At 44.6% G+C, this 16,165-nt stretch overlaps 1 long non-coding RNA gene across 3 annotated transcripts in view; it reads right to left on the minus strand.

Annotated features, from left to right (window-relative positions):
• Window positions 1-16,165, minus strand: part of LOC112059059 (uncharacterized) — a 112,955-nt gene that overhangs the window by 56,406 nt on the left and 40,384 nt on the right. For all 3 annotated transcript variants that reach the window (XR_010601124.1, XR_010601125.1, XR_010601126.1), the window contains exon 2: window positions 3,494-3,621. This is a non-coding gene — a long non-coding RNA (uncharacterized LOC112059059). The remainder of the gene's footprint in view (window positions 1-3,493; window positions 3,622-16,165) is intronic.

Here is a 16,165-nt window from a genome sequence, read left to right on the forward strand (position 1 = left end):
AGTCTTCAAGCCTTCCTGTTGCTCTGATCTAGAGGTGCATGTTTAATTCATACTATACACACAAAAACCCCACTACCTTTAACATAATGAGAGTTAGGTTGCAAAGTCAAACACTAAGAAAAAAAAAGAAGAGGAAATGCTAAATTCATGATTGCCTGTGCAACTTTAATTCTGCCTAGTGTCTCCAACCTGTGCACTGAATGAGGCAGGGGGTCCTGTGGAACAAGCAGTATATGATTGTGTCATTAAAGACAATCATAGTGCACATGCACAAGGGGGACAAATTAAGGTTGCACAGGCATTAGTAAATCTGGCTTTTCCCAATTTTCAAGTGCTTAACTTTGCAACTTAAACAATGTTCTTTTAATGTAGGATTTTAATGTAATTTTCTAGGTTTGTTTGTTTTTTAAAGGAAAAAAAAAGTAAAAACCAAATAGTATAATATACAACTGCAGCAAGCCACCATATCGTGCCACAGGATCGCTGTGAAATAACAGGGAATTGTGGGGAAAGTTTCTAGTATTAAACCACATATTTAGGATTTTCCAAATATGCAACAACAGAGCAGCATAGTAGAGCCTGTCATTTCAATGTTCCAGATATACCAGGTTCTCAGGAGAACTCAGCCAGGAGATTCCTCTATTTCTTAATCCCCTTTTCCTTTTGGAAAGAAAAATATTTAAAAATAAATAAAGCCTCAGAAATCCTTGCCTTAAAGAGATGTGCAGGGCTCCCCTACTTCTGAAAACAACAAGTAGGAATTGGGTTAGTGTGGCCCAATAGCTGCAGAGCGAGCTCAATTACCTCTGCTCAAGAAAGAGTAAGAACTACGTCCCCACCTTTGACTGGGCATTGACCAGTCAGATTCTTTACATAAAAAAAAAACACAGCCAGGTTAATAATTACTGACGAGGTCCCAAGCCACTCAGGACTTTACAGGTTAAACCAAATCACTTTGCCAACGCAGCTTCTAGGGTGGGCAAGGTTTGGGTGTCCATGCAATTGATTATCCTCCTGACTGAGGGGTAAGCAGCGAGACACGTTTGCTGACTGCCTCCTTGCAGGCTTTCAAGAAGGCTGCTTGGCATTGATTTCTGTTCCACTCTATGGGAAGTTTGTTGGGTTTCAAACTCCTTCCATTTGATTCATAGGGTTTCCTACTCCTTCTGTGTGATTCATAGGGTTTCCTTTCCAGTTCTTGTCCAGCAGCCTCTCCTGATTAGCTCTGCCCCACCAGAGGGGAACATATCAGTGCTCTCCAGCTCTTGTTATGAAGCTGAACAGGGGACAGTGCCAAGTTATGCTTCCTACACATTTTTCCCCCAGGGTGGGGGGGAGTGTTGCCAACCCTCCAGGATTGTCCTGGCGTCTCCAGGAATTAAAGATTAATATTCAATTAAATATTATGTCATGTGATGAAGCCTCCAGGAATACATCCAATCAGAATTGGCAACCCAGGGGGGAAGAGAGGTGTGTTTCTGCTCTCACATCTACACCTGGATGGACATTTGAAAACACGGCATCCTTCCTTCCACATTTAGTCCTTTTCTCTTTGGCAAATATGGATTTAAAAAAGAATCTCACTTGTGTTTTGAATGAAGCTGAAATGTTGTCAAAAATACTGAGTGTCTTATCCTGCCAATACCTTGGTCTGTGAGCCAGCAGCATTTGCAGCCTGTCAGCAGCATGGTGTGGAGCAGTTAGTATGTTGTGGCTGCAGAGCCAAAGGGGAGAATGAAATGAAGGATCTAGTAGACAGTGACATGGTTCCTCCCCTGGGAAGTGTGGGAAGCTCCATCTCTTAAGAACATTTAAAATTAAACTGGATGCTGACCTGGAAAATAGACTATAAGGAACAATGCTGCCCTGGAAGGGAAATGGGCCCAAAGACCTAGAAGATAGAGATTGAAAAGACCTTTTATGAAGTAAGGAAAACCAGTTAGCAGACAGTCTTTCCCAGCTCTCTTTCTCCCAGTCTACCCCCATGTCCAGAGTCCATTTCACCCCCGTTTGGAGTTGTATCAGGTTTAGGATGTGCCCAAGTCTACATGGGTATTATTTGTATCATTAGATAAGCTGGAAAATGTAAAGCATTTGTGTGCTGTTTGGGTGCATGCGGTCTTGCTCAGTGCATCATCCATAGAGCTGAGGGAAGGAATTGGAGGATACAGGCTAATTTACAGTAGCCATGAGAATCTTCCCTGTAAAATGTATAGAATATATGCATCCTGTGAAGCAGAAGGCGTGGAACTCTTGTTTAAAGCACCAGTGACTTCAGGAAAGCAAAGAGGGTTACTGCTACTGCAACATGCGGTCATTCAGGAGGCCCAAGCTCAGGTCCCTGGGTAAGTGGGGACACTATAGAGGAAGTGGACACAGCCCCCGTGGGAAGGAACAGACTTGTAGCTAGCTCCTATAGCCAATCTGGCATTGACAAGACCTAGCGAGAGATGCTTTCCACCCTCCTTGGCCAGAGAAGGGGATGCAATGATGACACAGGGCCTTTGAAGAATGGGAGTAAAAGGTGAAAACAAGAGCCCAGAGGCCTGCCTCACATAAAGGGGTCACAGGAAACATGTGTCCAGATAGATGTACAAAGAAAATGCTCCCTTTTTTACATCTGCTCCTATGTAAAGTCCTCATTCAACGGGCAGACTAACTCCTGTTTATATTTCACAGTGGCACATTTAGAGAAGAGCACTCCTAAGACAGAGATGGCAATACCCATTGCAGTGTGTGCTGGAGAGCCCCTTGCTCATGAGTTCTGGCATCAGCGATTCCTCCATGTGATTTATCACTAGGTAATCCATCTCCTCCATCCATTATCCAGCTCGAAAATCAGCTCTGGGCAGCAGCCTTCTCAGCAGTAAGGCAGCCGGAGCTGTCACTTCGCCTATTCTCTCTTCTGTAGGGCAGGGGAATCTCCTTTTTCAGATTCAATAAGTTTCATGCACTTTGGTTTAATGTCTTACAAGAATGACTAACTCTTGGTACTTAGTGCTAGGTTGTAGACTCCTTATTCAGGTTAAGAGCAACAGAGGGTCCTGTGGCACCTTTAAGACTAACAGAAGTATTGGGAGCATAAGCTTTCGTGGGTAAGAACCTCACTTCTTCCGATGCAAGAAGTGAGGTTCTTCTTGCATCGGAAGAAGTGAGGTTCTTACCCACGAAAGCTTATGCTCCCAATACTTCTGTTAGTCGTAAATGTGCCACAGGACCCTCTGTTGCTTTTTACAGATTCAGACTAATACGGCTACCCCTCTGATACTTATTCAGGTTAGTGAGCACTTACCCACCAGAGCAGCCCCATTCATTTCAATGGACAACTCATGTAAGTGCTCACCAACGTAAATAAGGGTGTACACATTAGCCCTTAGAAAGCTCTTTTTGTTTCCTACGCACTGTATCAATATCATCTAATTAACCCTTCAAAGACCATGTTATTGTCCATATCTTGTTAATGGAGAGACAGACAGTTTTTATGGTGTCTTACCTATCAAGCATTTGTAATGGCACCATCCTTCTGGAGCAGCCACTCAACCTCTTCCCTGTGGAATTTCAGCAGCTGTTGGATTCCTTGTTGGTATCCTTACCGAAAAACCACACTGCTCACGTGCTGAACTAGTGAACAAAAAATGCAGTTATGTGAAACATACAGACTATAACTCAACTAAATATGGAGTAGTTTATGCTATGAAACAAAATATACAGACAAAACAACATTTCAAGACATTTATTCTTCTAGTGTTTAAAATAGATTTGCTGAGATTTTTTCCTGTGATTTGAAATCAGACTCATCCAGTGCCTAAATAGTATGGTGATTCTCACTATATTAAGTCCTCCTGTACACTAGAAAAAGTCTGTGGTATAGATATACTGGCAAACCCTCCTAGTGTAGATGCAACTTATGCTGTCAAAAGAGGGCAGCTACAGCTTATACCACAAGTGAAATAAACTATACTGGCAAAAGCCCTTTTCTGCCAATATAACGGTGTTTATGCTAGGGTTTCTGCTAATACAGAAATGTCATTCAAAAACCCACACCCCTAACGAGCACTGCTCCACTGGCAAAAGTTGCTAGTACAGACCTATCCTAAGTTACCTGTATTAGGGCCCAGACGGGCTCTTCCTATGTGTTTGTACAGAACCTAGTACTGGGACCCTGCCGAAGAAGCAATGTATTGCCTCGGAGATTACGATTCCCGCAGCTGCAGTCAGTGTAGCACAGAAACTCTTTTGAGCAACCATGTTTTACAGAAAACTGAAGCTATACATGTCACGTGCAGTATCTAGTTCAAAAACAAACACAAATTGATAGAGAATACAGGGTTTTCCTATAAGGTGAAAAACAACCTTTCACCAACAAGCCATTTAGGTCTGGTATAGATTTGATGGATCTAGAATCTGCCATGCACCTAGAAAGAGGACACAAAAAATTCAAAGACACTCCACATTGGCAGAAATAACTAATTCCCATATCCCTCCTGAAATCCAGCTAGCTTCCCAGTTGGGAAGTACCAAAAAGAGATCTATGCCCTACCAGTCTTATTTAAAAATAAATAAATTAAAATATAAAATAAAAAAATCAGAACAAAAGAAAGGGGGGTAGGGAGAGAGGAAGAAAAAAGCACTTGTAAAATTAAAAGGCAGGGCCCCATCAGATTGTGTCGGGCAGGGAAAAGCGTGTCGTAGGAAGGAGTAATTGGCAATCGGAGCAGAAGTGAAGAAGGGGATGATTTATGGGAGCATGGAGACAGGGGTGGAATAATTTTTGGAGCAGAACGGGGAACTTACTGAATGCCTGAAACTCAGCTACTTATCCACTCGTTCTCGTGATAAATTAGCTCTTGTTTAAAGTAACCGGAGCTCCATTTTTCATTCTGATTACTACACTTGATATCTCTCTCTCTCCCTCTGTTTCTCTCTGACCACTGCCCCTTAGCAGGTTCTCTGAGCTGAGGCAATGGGTTTATGGAAACTCTTCACCCCTCCATCACATGCCCCCACCCCCATACAATTATTATAAGGTTATCTCTTTAAACATCTCTGTGAAACAGAACGACTTAAATTCTTCCTCAAGGTGGACCTGAGAGCATATGGGATGTGGTTCTCCTTATCCATTTGCAATGTGTGTAGGGTGATGTGTGCCTGTGTTAACATGTAGAACGCCTATTGGTATGGGATGGCGTGCAATGTTACATTTGTTGTGCTGAAATGTAACAAGGTGTATACTTTGGTGCATATCAGTTACTATGGATCTGTTTTATGACACCACTTGTAGGCTGCAGTCAGGCTCAGGGCCTCACTGTGCAGAACACGCCATATAGAGACATACAAAGACTCAGGGCTTATCTTCACTACCGTGCTAAATCAGCACTGCTGCATCAATGTTGCGGTGTCAATTTAGCGCATCTGGTGAATACGAGCTATGTCAATGGGAGCATGCTCTCCCATTGACATAATTAATCCACCTAAACAAGAGGTGAAAGTGGAGACGGCAGGAGATGCTCTCCCACTGACATAGCATGGTGTAGACACTGCTTTAAGTCGATGTAAGTTATGTTGCTCGGGGGAGGGGGGGTTCACACCCCTAAGCGACATAACTTACATCAACTTAAGCGGTAGTGTAGAGAAGCCCTAAGTCCTTTCCTGAAAAGTTACAGTGCAGTTTTGGACAAGATACAACAGGTGGGAGTAACAAACAACTGGAGGAAAAAGAAGAGAGCGGACAGGGTTAACAGAGATAGGCACATATAGTTACATAGACTCCCCATGAGCACAACTAGATGAATTACAGCCAAAGACATTTAACAGTAGGTTTATAAGAAGTTACAAAATAGAAATAAATACTAATGAATCTCCTTACTGGCATTCACAGAGCCAGTTAGTGTCCCAAAGGCACCACAGTATAGGTGGGTCTTGAGAAAGCATTTGAAGAAGTTGAGGGAAATGGCTCTACAGATCAGTTTGTGGAGGATGTTCCATGAATGAGGGGCAGTGTGGGAGACAGCTTCACAGTGTTTGTCTGTCAGCTTCTCCCACAATCGAGGCTGACATCATTAGCAGAGTAGAGAAGACAGCAGGAAATGTGAGAAGATGGAAGAATGGGCCAGTGGGGAGGTTGATTTATTATTTGTCTAGCTCTGTAACATACAAGACCATGGGGGTACTCAATGATTTTGAAAGGTAGCAAAAATTCAAAACTGATGAAAGGAAATACCTTTGCCACACAATTAGCCAGTGGAACTGATCACCACATGTTTAATTGAAGTCAAGAGTTGAGCATAATTCTAAAAAGGATCAGACCTTTACATATAGATAACAAGAACCTTTAGAGATACTACTAGTAAAAAAAAAAAAAAAGTCCAAGAGTTTTGGAAGGGATAGTCACTGTGCAGCATCAGGACACGGGCCAACCTCTGACTATTGGGAGTTAGGAGGAAACTATCCCCATGGGCAGATTATCTCATAACTGTTTCCTGCAGGAATCCTTGCATCTTCCTCTGAAGTATCTGGTACTAGTCACGGTCAGTGATAGGATACCAGACTAGATGGACTAGTCTGATCCAGTATGGCAGCTCTTATATTCCTACATGATGCTGTATAGTTACAAAACAGTGCCAAACAAACAGGTTCTCTGCCCGCAGGGCTTGCATCGTATAGACATTATTATGTCCAGTTACATATGCCTAACATAAGAACATAAGAAATGCCATACCGGGTCAGACCAAAGGTCCATCTAGCCCAGTATCCTGTCTACCGACAGTGGCCAATGCCAAGTGCCCCAGAGGGAGTGAACCTAACAGGCAATGATCAAGTGATCTCTCTCCTGCCATCCATCTCCACCCTCTGACAGACAGAGGCTAGGGACACCATTGCTTACCTGTCCTGGCTAATAGCCATTAATGGACTTAACCACCATGAATTTATCCATTTAAACTGTTATAGTCCTAGACTTCAAAATCTCCTCAGGTAAGGAGTTCCACAAGTTGACTGTGCGCTGCGTGAAGAAGAACTTCCTTTTATTTGTTTTAAACCTGCTGCCTATTAATTTCATTTGATGACCTCTAGTTCTTGTATTATGGGAATAAGTAAAAAACTTTTCCTTATCCACTTTCTCCACATCACTCATGATTTTATATACCTCTATCATATCCCCCCTTAGTCTCCTCTTTTCCAAGCTGAAGAGTCCTAGCCTCTTTAATCTCTCCTCATATGAGACCCGTTCCAAACCCCTAATCATTTTAGTTGCCCTTTTCTGAACCTTTTCTAGTGCCAGTATATCTTTTTTGAGATGAGGAGACCACATTTGTATGCAGTATTCGAGATGAGGGCGTACCATCGATTTATAGAAGGGCAAGAATATATTCTCAGTCTTATTCTCTATCCCCTTTTTAATGATTCCTAACATCCTGTTTGCTTTTTTGACCGCCTCTGCACACTGTGTGGACATTTTCAGAGAACTATCCACGATGACTCCAAGATCTTTTTCCTGACTTGTTGTAGCTAAATTAGCCCCCATCATATTGTATGTATAGTTGGGGTTATTTTTTCCAATGTACATTACTTTACATTTATCCACATTAAATTTCATTTGCCATTTTGTTGCCCAATCACTTAGTTTTGTGAGATCTTTTTGAAGTTCTTCACAGTCTGCTTTGGTCTTAACTATCTTTAGCAGTTTAGTATCATCTTCAAACTTTGCCATCTCACTGTTTACCCCTTTCTCCAGATCATTTATGAATAAGTTGAATAGGATCGGTCTGAGGACTGACCCTTGGGGAACACCACTAGTTACCCCTCTCCATTCTGAAAATGTACCATTAATTCCTACCCTTTGTTCCCTGTCTTTTAACCAGTTCTCAATCCATGAAAGGACCTTCCCTTTTATCCCATGGCAGCTTAATTTACATAAGAGCCTTTGGTGAGGGACCTTGTCAAAGGCTTTCTGGAAATCTAAGTACATTACATCCACTGGATTCCCCCTTGTCCACATGTTTGTTGACTCCTTCAAAGAATTCTAATAGATTAGTAAGACACAATTTCCCTTTACAGAAACCATGTTAACTATTGCTCAACAGTTTATGTTTTTCTATGTGTCGGACAATTTTATTCTTAACTATTGTTTCGACTAATTTATTAGACTGCATATGTGGCTCTGACAGTGACTGTGTTCTTGTGGAGGAGTTGCAGTCTGGTAAATGTTGATGGGCTGGTGAGCCTGTCTGACCCTATGGGAATTAGTCAACGCACTTGTTGGGAATATGTATGTTACATCTCTTCATCTCAGGAGCACTGGGCTCAATTCGAAGCCCTAAGAATGCACAGGATGACTTCAGAAGCACAAATTCTATTCAACAGCTATGAACCACACACTATTCTTCACACAACTTACTACCAATGTCTCAATATGTTCAGTTACACATGAAAATTAAAGATATTCTACTATTGTACTTAGCAATTATAGAGCACTTTACACCTTCTAAGCCGTTTGCAAACCTTGCCCCTGATTTTCAGAAGGGTCTTGACTCAGTGTCTGCAACCACATTTTGTGGTTGCAGATAAATGTGGGCACAAAATTGAAAGTTACTACTGAAAATGCAAGGCTGTTTTACGCAATTAATCTTCACAACTTTTCAGGAATTAGGCAAAACCCTGTGACCTACTTTACAGACAAAGCATTTCTTCAATGGAAATTTCACAGAAAAAAAGCTTTAGGGGCTAAGGAATTTTAAACAGTCTGTCCTCACCTACACCACATGCATCTGGGAATATTAAAGCCAGGAGCAGGTGCTCTTTTATTGGGAGCGCTTTCAAAATTGAGTTTAAAATTTGAGTGAATTTTGAGCTCATAAGAATGACAAACAAATCATGGGGGCAAGATTTCAGTGCAGAATGGGCAGCAGCTGTGCCCGCAACCCACATACAGCTATGCCAATGCACCTCATTTTTCACCAGTAGTAACCCTCCTATTCCACTCTGTCAGTGCCTCTCAGCTCTGCCCTGAAGCATCCTCTGCTATTCCAGTCCTACACACAGCTCTGTCAAATTATGCTGAATCTTGTGGTGGTTGTGTGAATTTCCACTAACCACTAGAAAAAGATTTACCAACCACAAGTCAGAGCTAAATTAATGTATCCATAGCTGATAGGTCAGCGTATCCACATAAAAAATGGTTACTCACGTTCTCGTAACTGCTGTTCTTCAAGATGTGTTGCTCATATCCATTCCAATTCGGTATGCGCACACCGCGTGTACAATCGTCTGAAAGTTTTTTCCTTAGCAGCTCCTGTCAGGTCAGCTGTGGAACCCCCTGAAGTGGTGCCTTTATGGCGCTGAATATATACCCCTGCTGACCTGGCCCCTCCTTAGTTCCTTCTTGCCGGCTACTCCGACAGAGGGGAAGGAGGGTGGGTATTGGAATGGATATGAGCAACACACCTCGAAGAACAACAGTTACGAGAAGGTGAGTAACCATTTTTAATTCTTCGAGTGATTGCACATCTGGATGCAGGACATGATCCACAATGAAATCCTCTGAGATGAGACCGGGAGGCCTTTCATCCGGTCCACAACCACCACAAATAGCTAGTTCGACTTCCGGAAAGGCTTTGTGCGCTCGATGTAAAAGGCCAACGCCCGCCGAACATCCAGTGACTGGAGCCTCTGTTCTCAGACATTACCGTGAGGCTTTAGAGAAGAAGACAAGCAGAAAAATGTCCTGGTTGGTGTGAAAATATGACACCACCTTTGGAAGGAAGGCTGGGTGAAGTCTGAGTTAACTCGTACCTTGTCCTTAAGGAAAACTGGGTGGGGGGGGGGACAGTGTCAGAAGTGAGGGCCTTTAACTCCAACACGTTCCTTGCTAAGCTAATGATGACCAGAAAACCAACCTTCCATGAGAAATAGAGAAGAAAGCAAGTCACCAGTGGTCTGAAGGGTCCCCCCCCCCATTAGCCTGGAGAGGACCAGGTTAAGGTCCCACACAGGGAGCGGTTGTCTAACCTGTGAGTATAATTGCGCCACGCCTTTGAGGAAATCGGCAACCATAGGGTTGGCGAAGATTGAACATCTGGCCGCTCCCAAGTGGAAGGCCAAAATAGCTGCAAGGTGCACCTCAATGGACGATGCTGCAAGACCATGCTGTTTCAAGTGCAGCAGGTACTCTGGAATGAGTGGTATGGGCACCTGGAGTGGAGGTGAGCAGAAAGTGAACCTTTTCCACTTTGCTAGGTATGTGGCCCTAGTGGAGGGCTTTCTGTTGCCACCTGGAAAAGGAGTTGCTTGTGAGAAGGGTCCCTGAAGAGGGACGGGTTGGGGGGTGGGAGGGAGGGGAGGAGCAGAATTGGAGAGAATATTCCACCTCTACCGTGCGAAGAACCCAGCAGTCCAATGTAATTTGGAACCAAGCACGGTAGAAGTGGGACAGATGATTCAAGAAACAAGGGGAAGGATCCGGTGACGTGGCTGGTGTGCTGTCCTCGGGTGCACCTTCAAAAGGCCTGTTTTGAGCCCGATGATGGCTTGGTCAGTCCTGCCCAGGGGCGGAGGAGATGGGAAGGCTTGCGCCTGCCATTTCTACCCCTCCTTCTTTTAGGCTGTGCAGCCTGGAGTCTGTCTGCTCTGAGAATGGGCCTGCCCTGTCAAAGGGCAGGTCTTGTAAGGTCTGCTGCAGTTCCAGACGCAACCCGGATGCCTGCAGCCATGAGAACCTTCTCATGGCTATCCCAGAGGAAAGGGTGTGGGTGGCAGAATCCGCAGCATCCATTGAGGCCTGCAAAGAGGTTCGTGCCACTGCCTTCCCTTCCTCTACTATTGCCGCAAACCCAGCTCCTTACAGGGTACAAAAAAAAAAAAAAATCTTTTTGCAGTAGGTGGAATGGCTGCAGGGGTCTGCCACAGGGTCTTGATATTGCTCTGGACAGTTTTTATCAATGGCAGAGCAACTCTAGATGGCCCCTGTGGTGCCAAAATGTCCACCATGGGGCCCTCAGGTTCAATCACCTCCTCCGCCTGCAACCCCATGTTGCGGGCAATCCTGTGGAGCAGGTCTTGGTGGGCTCTGTGGTCAATCAGGGGTGGTCCCGAGGCCGAAGCCCCTGCCACCACCACGTCCGGGGATGAGGATGATGAGGCCAAAGGTGGTGCAGGGTCTTCCTGACCCTCCAACTCTCTAGCTGCCTCCTGACCAGTGCCAGGGACATCGGCGTCATGTCATGGTAGCGGTGGCCTGAGTGGGAGGCGGTCCTTGTGCTGATGTCATCTCAGAGCCCTGAGGCGTAGGTTGATCTGTGGGCAGTGGCGGAGCTCGATTTTTGAGGCCATGAACTTGGAACCCCTGGAAGGGGCGCCCTGGGCCTGGTGATAAGCCCCAGGGGTCCAAAAGGGCCACTGTGCAGGCAGCTGCCACTGGAGGCACCAGTGGTCCTCTGGTACATCACACCGGTGCCTACCCAACCTGTAACGGCTGCTTCTGAAGAAGAAGAAGTCCGCATCCGAGTCCAACAAGGCCGATCTCGACTGTGAGGACCGCGGCAGCGCCGATGGGTATTGCGCCAGGGACTGGTGCCGCTCAGTCGGTGCCGGGGACCGATGCCGATCCAGTGATTGTCGCCTCAATGGTGTCAGAGAACCTTGCCTAGAACCTGGTGCTGGCTAACGGTGCCACAACGGGGGAGATCAGGAGCGGTGCTGCGGGGAGCAATGCCGAGCCAGGGAGGGTGACTGACTCATCATGGCCGGATTGCCTCTAGTCAGTGCTGGTCATTGTGGCACCGGAGGCTTGTCTCTGACTGCCAAGGGCTGAGGTGCCGTCATGGCGATCAGATCCCTGGTAGCTTCAAAAGTGTCCAACTCCTCCACCTGTCACTGTCTTTTAGGAGTGTTACTGGGCGCTGGACTCGACAGTCCCCTTAACGGGACCAAAGTTAACGGCGTTGACTCCTGTGCTCTTGGCGCCAAGTGCTCCTGCATAGGATGCACTGCTGCCGTGCCCACCGACACCACTGTCTTTGGCACAGGGGAACGACCCCTATCAGTCTTTATGTGGCACAGGGGAGTGGGAGCAGTGCCAGGTTGTCTCCACAACCTACGGTGCCAGGGAGCGCCAGTGTCGAGGGTCTCTTAGATCAGAGTTCTTCCTTGGCAACACATTGCATATGGAGGCTGGGCTGGGCCGCGCCGCACAGATCACAAAAATCGCGCTCTCTTTTAGTCCTGGGGCAGAATGCCTTGCAGATCCTGCACTTCTCAGTCTGATGAGTCTCCCCCAGACACCTTAGACACGAGTCATGGGGCTTCCCTGTTGGCATAGGCTTACTGCAGGGCTTAAACCCCTGTGATCAAGGCATGTCCCAGAACCCAGGGGAAGAGTGAGGTACTGGGGGTGAACCCCACTCCCAATACCTTATCTACAACTATATACACAAATTAAACTAAACTACAGCTACTAAGCACGCTAAGGGAAGCACTCGCTACGCAAGCGACCGCAGTTCCAACTACCGTCGCTGGCGGTAAGAAGGAACTGAGGAGGGGCCGGGTCAGCAGAGGTATAGATTCAGCACCATAAAGGCGCCACTCCAAGGGGCTCCACAGCCGACCCGACGGGAGCTGCAAAGGGAAAAACTTTCCAACAACTGTGCACGCAGCGCGCGCACACCTAATTGGAATAGATATAAGCAATCACTCGAAGAACTTCCTCTTATCCCACTCCAAGAACCAAATTATATGTATACATGTACTTTTTCAGAATACTTATTTATACTACTGTGTGTGTATATATATATATTTATTTCGAGGCCATGAACCTGGAGCCCCTGGAAGGGGCGCCCTGGGCCTGGTGATAAGCCCCTGGTACATCAGGCACCAGTGGTCCCCTGGTACAACACACTGGTGCCTACCCAACCTGAGGAGGTTGTGAAGGCTAGGACTATAACAGAGTTTAAAAGAGAACTGGATAAATTCATGGTGGTTAAGTCCATTAATGTATATATATACATACCATTTTCATAAGGGGCCTTGCATGCCTTCCCTAGAAATGTAATGCTCTTAAAAATCCAAGGGGAGCATCTGAAGATACACTGCTCCTTGGTACCCATGCACCATGAATGTTAGCAAGAGCCTTTCTTCTAATGAGTAATTATAATTGGATGCGCTTGCACCACTTAAGAAATAAAGTACAATACTGTGCCTTAGTAGCATTAAGAATGGGTAAGAATAGGAAGATTTTTAAACATTATTGTTTAAATAAGGCTTTTGACACATTCCCACATGACATTCTCATAAGCCATCTAGGGAAATGGGTCCATATGAAATTACTATAAGGTGGATGTAAAACATGTTGAAAGACCATACTCAAAGAGTAGTTATAAATGGTTCTATGTCAAATGGGGAGGACATATCTAGTACGGTCCTGCAGGAGTCAGTCCTGAATCCAGTAGTATTCAATATTTTCATTAATGACTTCAGTAATGGTGTGGAGAGTATGCTTATAATATTTGCAGATGACACCAAGTTGGGTGGGGTTGCAAGCACTTTGGAGGACAGCATTAGAATTCAAAATAACCTTGACAAATTACAGAACTGTTCTGAAATCAACAAGATAAAATTCAATACAGATAAGTGCAAAATACTACACTTATGAAGGAAAAAAACAAATGCACAACTAAAAAATGGAGACTAACTTGCTAGCTGGTAGTACTGCTGAAAAGGATCTGGGGGTTATAGTGGATCCCAAACGGAACATGAGTCAACAATTCGAGGCAGTTGCAAAAAAAGGCTAATATCATTCTGGTGTGTATTAACAGGAGTGTCATGTGTAAGACACAAGAGGTAACTGTCCCACTGAACTCAGCACTGATGAGGCCTCAGCTGGAGTACTGTGTCCAATTTTGGGAGTCACTTTAGGAAAGAGGTGGACAAATTGGAGCGAGTCCAGGGGAGAACAACAGAAATTATAAAAGGTTTAGAAAATCAGACCTATGAGGAAACATTTAAAAAACTGGGTATGCTTAGTCTTGAGAAAAGATGACTAAGGGGGACCCAATAACAGTCTGAAAAAAGTTAAGAGATGTTATATAAAGGACTGTGATCCATTGTTTTTCATGTCCAACGGTAGAACAAGAAGTAATGGTCTTAATATCTAACTTAAATCTTCCCTGCTGCAAATTAGGAAAAATTCCCATTCAATTCAATCTAATTCCCATTCAAATCAATGGAAAGACTCCTACTGATGATGGGAGATGAATCAGGCCCAGTGTTTTACTATCACGAGTACTGCCCTACTGACTTCAACGCACTTACTACAGAGTATAGTGCTTACTGATCTAATAAGTGATTGCAGAGTTGGCCCCTATACAAAAGGCATCAGCAAGAGAGGACAACAACAAGAAAGGCATTTTATGAGGGTAAGGTGCGGGAAATAAGGGTGAAGACAATAAGTTCATGCAGTTTCTTTTAGATGAGTATGTTACATAACTCCTGTAACCTTGAAAGATCCTGAAGGGAAGTGGAGGGAGGAGGAAGGTTCAGGGTTACTAATATATTTTTATTATATATATTATTATATTAAGTAGAGGGCAGACCAATCACTATGACCAGACAAGGACAGAAAGATTAGCCTTACTGCAGTGTGGGGCAGTTTTTTACCCGGACTCCAGACAGCTTATCTACCCATCAAACTCCAGATAGTGCTCATCTTGTCTGCAGGTAGGAGCCAGGCCCATCTCTCTTTCTCAAAACCTTTGATATCATCAAGAGACTAAAAACTTTCTGACCAGGATTTATAAAAGCCAGATGGATGAAGCAGGTGAAATCTCTGCAAGTTTTGCTTTTATAAACTGCAATTTTAATGCAGGAGCAAATGCAGGGGTGGTATCAGCAAGGAAGAGCTAAATCTGAGGAGGCCACTGATGAATCCAGCTTGAACATCATGTCCAATGGGCTATTTTTTTTAAAACGTACTCACGCTAAACTGGACCTCTTTCAGGCAGTGACACACCAGGCTAACAGGATTTTCAACACAATCTCTTGGAGCTGTGGCTTTCGCTCAGAATCATTGGAACCGTGGGGTCAGGGAGCAGAAAGGGTGGAAATCAATTAGATGAAACTTCAGTTCCAAATAATCCAACATGGGGCCCTGGTATCAGAAAGTGAAAAGGGGTCAAGCAGATAATTCCCTCTTTTCCCTTCCATTGTTCAGTGCTGCTGCATATTGGCTACTGCCATCCACCCAGGAAGTGGCTGCACTGTAGGGAAGATGCCTATCCGTAGTCTGTAACATGCTTTGGGATTCATTTCATTAGTGCCTCTCACATTGAAGTATGATGACATCCCTGGGGGAGAAAGATTGGTCTCCTGTATAGAGGCATCAAACAGGAACCAGTTTCCCATGTTCAAATCTGAACAAACCCAAATGGGGAGGGATGGAATAGGGCTCCCATTTTCAGTCTCAAGAAAATACCATATTGCTTGGCTAAATAGCTTTTTTGTTTCTGACAACCAGCTGGCAGACTTGGTATCCAAGATAGGACACTTGAAGGCAGACATAAGCCAAAACCAGAAGCCCCATTTCTTGGGCCATTTCAAGTATGACAGGACACAACCTTGGAGTATAGAGCGTAAGGAAAAACCCTGGCCTGACCCCCAGAAGATAAGGCCTAACAGAGATGGAAAAACTCTAACTATGTGATTTATCCAAACTGCCATTAACTTTTTGATGATGTATATATTGGGAACTGAATCCAAATCACCATTAGTTTTGCAAAACAAAACCACCCCCCAGTTTTGCCAATGTTCACTTGAGGAATGAACCTTACTAGAGAGCCTCTGCAGAGCCAATGCAGCTCTAGAAGGTCTCCAGACGGGGACAGAGAGAGGGGTCCCCAGACTATGTAATGATCCTTTTACCTGCAACTGCATTTTAAATGGGATCATTGCTGTGGCGGCCTACAACAGGTAGAGATACCATTTGCTCATATCTTAGTAAAACCACATAAGCAACATGCTTTTTGACAGACAATTTTCCTTTGTTGTGACTATAGCACTGATACAGTGCACAGAACTGGCTGCTGTGGAGACTGAAGCTTGGATTTCCCCAGAACAGGCATAGCATAGCCAATAGCAAGGCAAGCTTCTATTCACTTCTCCCCACCAAAATGCTTCAACA

The sequence above is a fragment of the Chrysemys picta genome, chromosome 4 (genome assembly GCF_011386835.1).
Source record: "Chrysemys picta bellii isolate R12L10 chromosome 4, ASM1138683v2, whole genome shotgun sequence".
NCBI classification, from domain to species: Eukaryota; Metazoa; Chordata; order Testudines; family Emydidae; genus Chrysemys; species Chrysemys picta.